The sequence below is a fragment of the Macrobrachium nipponense genome, chromosome 36, assembly GCF_015104395.2.
Source record: "Macrobrachium nipponense isolate FS-2020 chromosome 36, ASM1510439v2, whole genome shotgun sequence".
NCBI classification, from domain to species: Eukaryota; Metazoa; Arthropoda; class Malacostraca; order Decapoda; family Palaemonidae; genus Macrobrachium; species Macrobrachium nipponense.
In genome coordinates this window covers 14,211,324-14,221,323 of record NC_087220.1, presented here as the reverse complement: position 1 = coordinate 14,221,323, position 10,000 = coordinate 14,211,324, and positions in this window count along the sequence as shown.

Sequence of the window (10,000 nt, the reverse complement as noted above, 5' to 3'; positions counted from 1 at the left end):
TCTGATTTTGATTCCTTTAGACAAATCTAGCAAACACAGAAGTGATGACACATTGACAATTATGAAGTTAGAGAAATCTTTTATATAAAACCCAGCATAAGCATTATTTGTTCACACCATTATTGCCATTATCTGCATGTCACCTTTACTTTAATAGACTACTTGGATGAAAAAGAAGACTACTTTTAAGGTTAACAGCAATTTTGTTTTCCAGACACTGTATTGATATTGCATGTTAATTTAATCCAGGTACATTTATTTATCTTATATTTGAATGCAGTTAAATTATTCCCATTTTCAAAGAGTAAATATTTCTCAAGACGGTACATCTACCCCACTTAAATACTAGATAAGTACTAATGTTACCATATCTCGGGCAAAAAATAAATCCTTTAGCCGAATTATATTGGGTTGCCTGAATTCTGTTCCTTGAAATTCAAATACAATTGAGAAATTCCGCTACATAAGGTGAAAACTGAGGTTTTATTTTTTGGTACTTGAATATCTGTAACCGTTCCAGCCGTGAGTTTTAGCTTTTTACAACCAGAAGAGAAAGGAAGGAAAATATCTCTTATCTCGTCCTTCTCCCGAATGATTACTAAAGGTTGTTTACATAGGATATACAAATTTGAAATTAATATGTTTACCCTTTTAATACCTTTTCTCCTCGTGAGTAGTTCTGTTTGAATGATGGTCTAGCTTAGATTCTTTCGTTGGCCTTCCTTGTAATGATATTAGTAGGCACTGACTTTTACCTGAACCATCTTTGGAATTTCCTTTTCTGCTTTTTTGATAATGTTATATGCATATTCTTATATGTTAATGGCTCAAATATTTTATATAGGAAAGGGAACAAATAGCGTATTCATTGTTTTGTTAACTTTAATTTTATTTGTCAAAAAATTAAATCCTTTATAGAATAGAATAATGGAAGCAGTGCAGTAAGTTTGTGGCACCTGAACAGGAATTCAATGAAGCCACCACTAATATTAATTTTGCCTAGAAATTACGTAAGAAAATAGAAAAGAAAATCAGGACGCAAAGGACTGCGTTAAGTGACGAAACTTTCATCATCACTGGGTTCAGTAAAATAGGGGAGGTTTGGGCTGTGCTTAAAGTGGATACAGGAACATCACGCTACTCTCATTATTATTATTATTATTATTATTATTATTATTATTATTATTATTATTATTATTATTTTATTATTATTATTATTATTATTATTATTATTATTATTATTTTATTAAAAGTAATGGCTACTTCAGCAGCGTTACACTTGTGGAAATTCTTCTCTATTTTCCGAATAGCGACTTTTTCCGTGTAACCTAGACAGGCTAGTAGAGCGCCGATGGATGTCATGATCAAATTTGGTTTGTATATATTTGAATTTTACAGATAAACTATGATACCATAGTCATCAAAGTCATTAACGATTTAAATGACTTTGATGACTATGGTATCATAGTTATCTGTAAAATTCAAATATATACACCTATTTTGACCCTGTATTTGACCATGACCTCTATAGGCACCCTACTAACCTGTTTAAGTAGCACTGAAAAAGCCGCTATTCGCGCAAAATAGAGAAGAATCTCTACAATGTAACGTTGCTGAAGTAGCCATTTTTTTTTAATAAAGTATGCTTGAGAGAGGGTCTGCTTCCTAAGTACATTATTATTATTATTATTATTATTATTATTATTATTATTATTATTATTATTATTATTATTATTATTATTATTATTATTATTATTATTATTATTATTAGTTAATTACAGGACACCTGTAAAGAGGCTATAATATTGAGAATCAAAAGCCACAGTAATGTTAAAAATATTTTGAACCCTGTACATAACTATTTTCCAACATTACTATGGCTTTTAATGTTAATTATTTATTTCTTGGAGGATTTGATTTAATTTGGATTGAGTTAGGAGTTATTGATTATTATTATTATTATTATTATTGATTATTAGTTATTACTTATTATTATTATTATTATTTTATTATTATTATCATTATTATTATTATATTATTTCATCTGCGATTCATGTAAATTTGTTGAGGGGAACATCTGGTTTTCTAACCATTATAACAGGATAAAGTAACCACAAAATCTGTTCCGTAATTACTTAAAAACCTTTCCGAAGTCTCTCCATTGAGCCAAACTTCTCACTTAAACTGGCGATGGATTTTAGCAAAAGTTTCCGGGGATTAGTTCTTTTTCTTTCATCCTTTTTTGCCCTAAGTTAACAGATTGTTCTCAGTTCACCAGACCACAATTCGGTGTTTTATTTTGAAAGTATAACGATAACAAAGTCGGTTTCAAGTTGTTTTTCCTTACATTAATACAATTTGGATTCCTTTTTCATTCCACTATTTGAACTTGACTATATATTTACAGTAGGAAAAAGAACTGTATTTATTTTTATGCTTAGAATATAAAGTTTCTTATGTTCCTTACTCACAGCCTCTGAAAGAAAAATCCATGTAAAACTTAATGGATAAAATTCCATAATGCAATTAATGAATTATTTGGTTATGATTTCTTTTGTCATCTTTTTAATCGTTTTCTAAAACTATTTATTTGAAGCGACTTTTGAAAACCAATGAGCTTTTGCAACGTTTCACAAGTATTGCTATTTTTAACCCCGGGAGGTGTTAGCTATATTAAGTTTTTAAAACAATCTTTGTAACAAAGTTAATAAGGAAAAAAAACAAAAAAAAAAAAAAAGAGTCATCGGGTTACTTTATCATATTCAAAGATAGACATATGCCCTGAAACGGACGTATTCCAAGTGCGTCTTTTCATAACTATTATGAAATATATTCAGCTTTTATGGTGGAACGTCTCAGGAGGACCTCGAACTTCCTCGAGTCATAATGGCTTCTTTTGATCTTGGGGTCTTGAAGATTTCATGCGCAGCTCTGGTGAAAATCTGAGATATGTTTTTCGAATGTTGTTCCTAACCTTATCACATTCTACTTAATTTGTTTCGTGAAAAAACATTTTTTTTTCAGTTCTGCATTTTAGCATCAATGTAATGTGCATGTTCTTATTCAGCAATGTACAGTACATAGGCGTTTCAAAGGGTGAAACAAAAAATCGATTATATCCATGGTAAATAACTTTCAAAATAAGACTCGATTCTGCTTATATGATGGATGGCTATGAATGTTTTTCTTGAGCTTGGACAAAACCTCAACAAATTTATTCCATAACCAGAACATAAAATTTAAAAATTTTAAGTTTCGTCTTATTCCGTAGTGGTTGAGAAGTCAGCAATTTAAAAAAAATGGCTTAAAAGGACTAAATGACACTATAAAAGATAAAACAGAACAGTTTTAAAAATGAATCAGATATGTTAAGGTTAAAAGTCCCGTTTCCGCGTTTACGTTAATGAATACAATAATCCAATAAATATAAACAAGGGTCAAAATAAAGTTTATTCCGATAAATTTTGTATTTGTGCGTATGTATGTGAATGTGTGTGTATTGACTGTATGTCTCTGCATGTTAGGAAATGTAACATAAGTTTATATATAATTAAAGAATCTGGCTTACGTGATCATTTATGTTGGAAGTGCTATTAGGAAAGATGCCATTTAATTCCTACAGTTTCTTCCATGGTGTGTTGCCTTAGGCTTTAATTTGAATTATTTATCCGAAAACAAAAAGTAGAAATAAACTTACAAGAGGAAGAATCCTTTTATTGGTCCACTGATCAAAATTCTCTGATTCAAGAACATCACAACGACGTAAATTCTGTAGGCATTTTAAGGGTAGGTATCTCTAAGAGAAATTTTTTTTCACTGGAAATTTAAGACACGATGAGGTAAAATAGAAATGGAAGCAACGCTTAAAAAAAAAAAAAAAAAAAAAAAAAAAGCACAGGTAACAAAAGTAGAGGCATAAAACCAGACGACAGACAACCGATCTTCAAAGGATTCTTTTGTATCGTGTTCTTAATAGTGTCGGTATCGTGTCATTTATGTTAGGTCTCCTTTCGCATGTTATTTTTCTCTGACTTCAAAAGATGCAATTCCTAATCGATTACTTTTTCTAGTAATATCTGTCATATTGGTGCCTTACAGGTAATACTCGTGGCTTAACTTGACAGAAATTCAATGTTCACTGGTGGGACAAAAAAAGAAAGAAAGATTATTAAATATATATATATATATATATATATATATATATATATATATATATATATATATATATATATATATATATATATATATATATATATATATATATATATATATATAATATATATATATATATATATATATATATATATATATATATATATAAATATATATATTACTTATGATATAGAAGGTTATCGCCCAGTCACTCTTCGATTCATTTACCTAGTGTGAAAGGTAAATGAAGAGCTTTTAGGAGCATACGTCTCGGGGGAAAAATGCACGTTTGTGTTGACATTTGAATAGTTCCTTTCCTCTGAAATGTTTTAGTGAACGGGCAAACCATATTAAACACCGAATGACCTATTCCTTCTTGAGCATGTCCTAGCCATACCTTAGGTCGTAAAGTGAAAGTATTTTGTCCTTTCTAACCCGAGGGCTCTGCCCTAACGCATGAATATTCATAAGTAATTTTGAAGGCGAAAAAAAATACGAAACAAGTCTACTGCTGCCGAATAGCAGTTTTTGCTTGACACTGTAGTTTTCATTTTATTATTATTATCATCACTTATCATATCAGTAATATTTATGTAACTTGTAAATTTGTGTTGTACTATCTTTCTTTTAAAACAGTACAACGTATAGTTTGTTGTTTTTGTAATTCAATGGCACGTACCTTAATGCTGTGAAGAATACCAGGAATCAATAGAAACATTTATAAAAGCGACCTATACCTCACATTATTACGACCTATTTTCTGAGAATATCCAATCAATCTCAATCTCTGATTCATTATAGGTTAAAAAAAATACACTGTAGGTAAGAGAAGGAAAAAAAAAAATATTCAAAATACAATGCCATGTGCTAGAGTTTCCTTAAATGTATGTTTAAAATTTAATATGTTACATGTTGGTTTTAGATAAAAATGACAAAATTACATACAGGAATGAAATGAATATAGAAATCTAAATACAAGAATAAGAATATATGTATATATTCTATAGCATGCATAAAGGTACAAATCAGATAATTTCTGTTTATACATAAATGTGTATGATTTAAATTTGAGTGAGTGAGCGTGTGTTTGTGTGTGTGTGTGTGTGTATGTGTGTCCAAATGGTCTACGTTGGTTAACGGCTGCTGATTCGTGTTGGGCGGGGTCTCAGCGACCTGAGCAAGGATGTTACTTGACTTTCGCTGACGCTGGGTCTTCTCATGTCTTCCAAGGGGCGCGATGTTCTCGGTGGATTGGGGCGCGCTGTCTGGTCCCTGTTGGCTTGCGTATTCCTTCTCCTGCTGGAGGGGAGTATATGGGCCGATTCTTGTTGGAAGTTCAAGGTCGGCTTCTGAATAGCGATGCTCACCGCTTCCGTTAATAACGGAAGCGGTGAGCATAATGCCATAAGGCGAAACAGCTATCGTGACCAAATTCAATAAATGGAAGAAGGAAGTCTGCGTATTTTTCACCAGAAATTGACGAACGAGAATCGGAAAAAACTTCGCTGGTATGAAGATACCTCCAAGAAACTTATTGATGCCACTAAAGCAATTGCTTTTAACGAAAATTGTATTAGAGAAAAACTATGCCCTTAAAGTATATATATATATATATATATATATATATATATATATATATATATAGATATATATATATATATATATAATATATATATATATATATATATATGTATATATATATATATATATATATATATATATATATATATATATAATGTATATATATATATATAGATGTGTATATATATATATATATATATATATATATATATATATTATATATATATATATATATATATATATGTACTATATACACTTACATAACTTTTTTCCTACCCTTTCCTATTTCAGATCTTGTGTGTGTGTTTGTGTATTATATATATATATATATATATATATATATATATATATATAATATATATATATATATATATACACAAACACACACACACAAGATCTATATGTATATATATATATATATAGATATATATATAGTATATGATATATATATATATATAATATATATATATATATATATATATATATATATATATATATATATATATATATATATATATATATATACTCACATAACCTTTTTCCTACCCTATCCTATTTCAGTTCTTTTGACATCCACATTCCACATCTCAGACACGACATGTCACTCAAAATTCTTAAATTGGCAATTACGAAAACCAGAACCCAAAAGATTTAGATGGAATTTCGAAAGGTTTAAAGTATAAAAGCTGTAGTTCCCCTTGGAAGAAGATCTAATCGAAACTCTGGCATAAATTTCAATTGGTAATGTTAAAACCTGTGGTAGAATGCGCGGATCGGGCTTTGATTATCGGCTAAACATAAGGGGATGAACTCGTAACTATTTTTTTATAAAAAGCGTTCTTTTCTTGATAGAATATTGGAGTTTTACTTCATGTTTGTCTTCTTATGCCTTTTCTACCACAGAAAATATGATATAAATTAAATGTTACTAAGCAACAAAATATATGATAAATGTATGAGGTAATTTTTTGGTGGTATGGGTGTAGAGTTTAAATGCTATTTACTTTTAGTGCTACGAAAACAGAAAATCACTGCTATGTAAGGACCGTATATACTAGGCTTTCAAAGAGATCATATACTCAGAATTGTATGTAAACAAGAACCTCTCTCCAAATACAATAGCCGCGAGTGTTTCGAAGATCAAGGAACTGAATAAGAAGTCAAAAGCTTTAAGAATTTCCATTCCGGAAAATGGAATTCAGTATTACCTTGGATACTAAACGCCTTCAACATACTTTCAAGAGATTAACAAGAAGGAAACAAACCTTGTACCATGGGAATGATGCTAAACATATAAAAAAGAAGACTGGAAAACTATAGTCCAAGGTAGTATACATTTTGTATATTGCTAAATAAAGGTAGCTTTCGCCAACTTGATCAGTCGGCCTCTTCAGCCTGAATAAACATGGAAATGCTAATACTTTTAGGAGGGAATATTGGTTCGAAAATGGGTAAAACTGGGGAAACTGCTTGTTATTCTCTCAGGTAACTCAGAACTGCTCGATGGTCTATTAGCATTTCTCTGGGAACGTCGTGACATGGTAGAGGCTGGCATGTTGGTTCTTGGTCTTACTGCTTGTTGGGTTCCAAAACTGGGAAATTAGGTGGTCCTACGGCTGCCCTAGAAATTGCTCTTGCGTTATTATTAATTACATCATCAGGGCATAATGGGGACTGCAGTTCTGGAAACCCAACAAGTAATAAGACTAACAACCAGTATGCCAGACTCCCAGAGAATTGCTAATAGGCCTTCGAGCAATTCTAGAGTTACCTGAAATAATAATTAGCAGTTTTTCCATTTTTTCAAACATGTTCTTTTAAATGGATTATCATTTCTATTATTCAGGCTGAAGAAGCCAACAGATAAAGTTGGCAAAAGCTACCTGTATTTGGCAATATACCACTTATATACTACTGTGGACTTTATTTTTTCATTTAAAGAACATAGGTATATCTAATCGTCTCGTGAATAATAATAAAACAGCGAGGACCACATTAAAAAGAACAAGCAAAATGGTTTTTGGAGAATTAATATACGTAATGTAACGAACTCTAAAATAAGCATATAACAAAATTAAACGTATATAAAACATAAACGATCCTCTTCACTAATGTGGTTGGAAGGTGCTCGTTTTGTGTAGCGATGTCGTCCAAGAACTTGCAATCGTGTGTTTCATTTCCGCCTGGTGAGAGATTCGCGATTTCCCGACCTCCTTTTCTTCAACAAAGGCAATTTCCCAACCGCGAAGACTTCACACGAAAGGAAAGACACAATGACAAAGTCGCTTTCAGGTCGAACATCTATCACTATAAAATGTATTATGCCGTCGAAGTTGACGGCAATTCTTTTTCGATGAGAAAGACACGTATTTTCTACATGGGTGAGAACAATACTGAGAGAAAGAGAGAGAGAGAGACACACACACATACACAGAGGATTTTAAAGATGTTAAATGTTTACACTCAGAAAACAAGATGTGAGCAAGTAAGCAATGTAGACTACAAGAACAATAACTGCACATTTACCCCGTAATCCACAAAGGACACGATGCGAGGAGGGATCTTCTTGGATAGTAAATTATTGCAAATTCGGTTTTTATATCTTACGCGATTCTAAGCGATTTTATATGTTGAGAGCTTGTTTTTAGTTTTAGTACGACTTGTCATTAATGAAATGTGGAGCTGACGCAGATTATTAAAATTCTTCAGAGAACAAATAGAAACTGATAGTACCACCCTCAATATCGAATTCTCTTTTTCCTTGGGAAGAAGTTTCAAGAACTTTCACCTTAAGGGAATTATATATTGTATGTCCATCTGCCCCGGACAGGATCCTAAACTAGGCCTCTTGATTCAAATTCCAAGGGGACAAGGACATTCACACACGCACAAATACACTGTGTACCAGTCTGTGATATTTACGTAATTAATCCAGCTTAAGCATTGTTATCAAGCAAGTATACCAGTCACTACTGATGTCACTTGATATAAAGATAGACCCACAAAACTGCCTGTTACACCTCCAAAGAAAGAGAATCTTTAGAATTCTCTTCCTTAACCCCAGCTAGCTATCAAGGACTTGAATCTCAATGGCAGGCACTCGAGACATCCCCTTTTGCATAATAAAGAGATATAGCCGGCATGGCTTAACTTGCCAAGTGTCATCAACAGTTGCATTTATGCTTGTAATTTTGGAACGAAATACATAATTCCTTATTTTTCTTGTCATCCACACAAGAGACTAATGTCAAAAGTTAAAGCTTTGGGAATTGTAGGAGAAACAGCAGACTGGTTCGAAGACTGGCTAACTAATAGGAAACAGAGTCGTAATAAAACGGTGAAGAATCAGAATAGGCAGATGTGACCAGCAGAGTTCCTCCAGGGTTCTGTCCTTTTTTTTTTGGACCTGCTCTTGTTTTTTTTTATCGGTATAAATGACATTGATGTAGGATTAACTAGCAGGATAGTCAAATTTGCAGAGGCCACCAAACTAGGTGTAAATACAGCAGACCGAGGCAGTAGAAAGTTAGAAAAATTATCTAAAGAAAAATAGGAGTGGTTAAAAGGATGGCAAATTCCTTTTAACATGGATAAATGTAAAGTGTCACAAATCGGAACAAACAACCTTCATGCCAACTGCATGCTCCCTAGGAATGATATAAAGATAGCGTAAAGGCAGTTTCAAATGACGAACAAGGAACGGGAAACGGCGTTGTAGCTCCGACACATCTAAGTTAGAAACTTATTTTAAGTATGCAGGACAGTTTTGGTCATCAATACTAAGAAAGGACATAAATAAATTAGAAGGGGTACAAGCAAGAGCCACAAAGTTAATTCCATCCATCAGGAGGCAAATAGGTTACCGGAGACGACTGGAGAGCCTGGACTTATATGACCTAGAAAACACGACGGTTGCGATGACAACTGATAGAAACATTCAAAATACTGAAAGGCATAACAAAAGTACACAGTAACCTATTTACATTAAACAAAAACCAGGCAAGTAATAATGGGTGGAAACTAGAACAGAAGAGATACAACACATCTCATTGTGGGAACTTCTTTACATACAAGATATATATGTGACACATGGAATAACCTGCAACCATAAGCAAAACAAATCCTTAGGGCACATGAATGAACAGTAAACCCTACTCCTGAGATAAGTGAGCATAAGGCTCCTCGGATGGACTAATAATTCTTTGAGACAGGCTATTCTTGGTAACTCCTTGTAACTCATTTTACACTGAACATTCATATTGTAAAA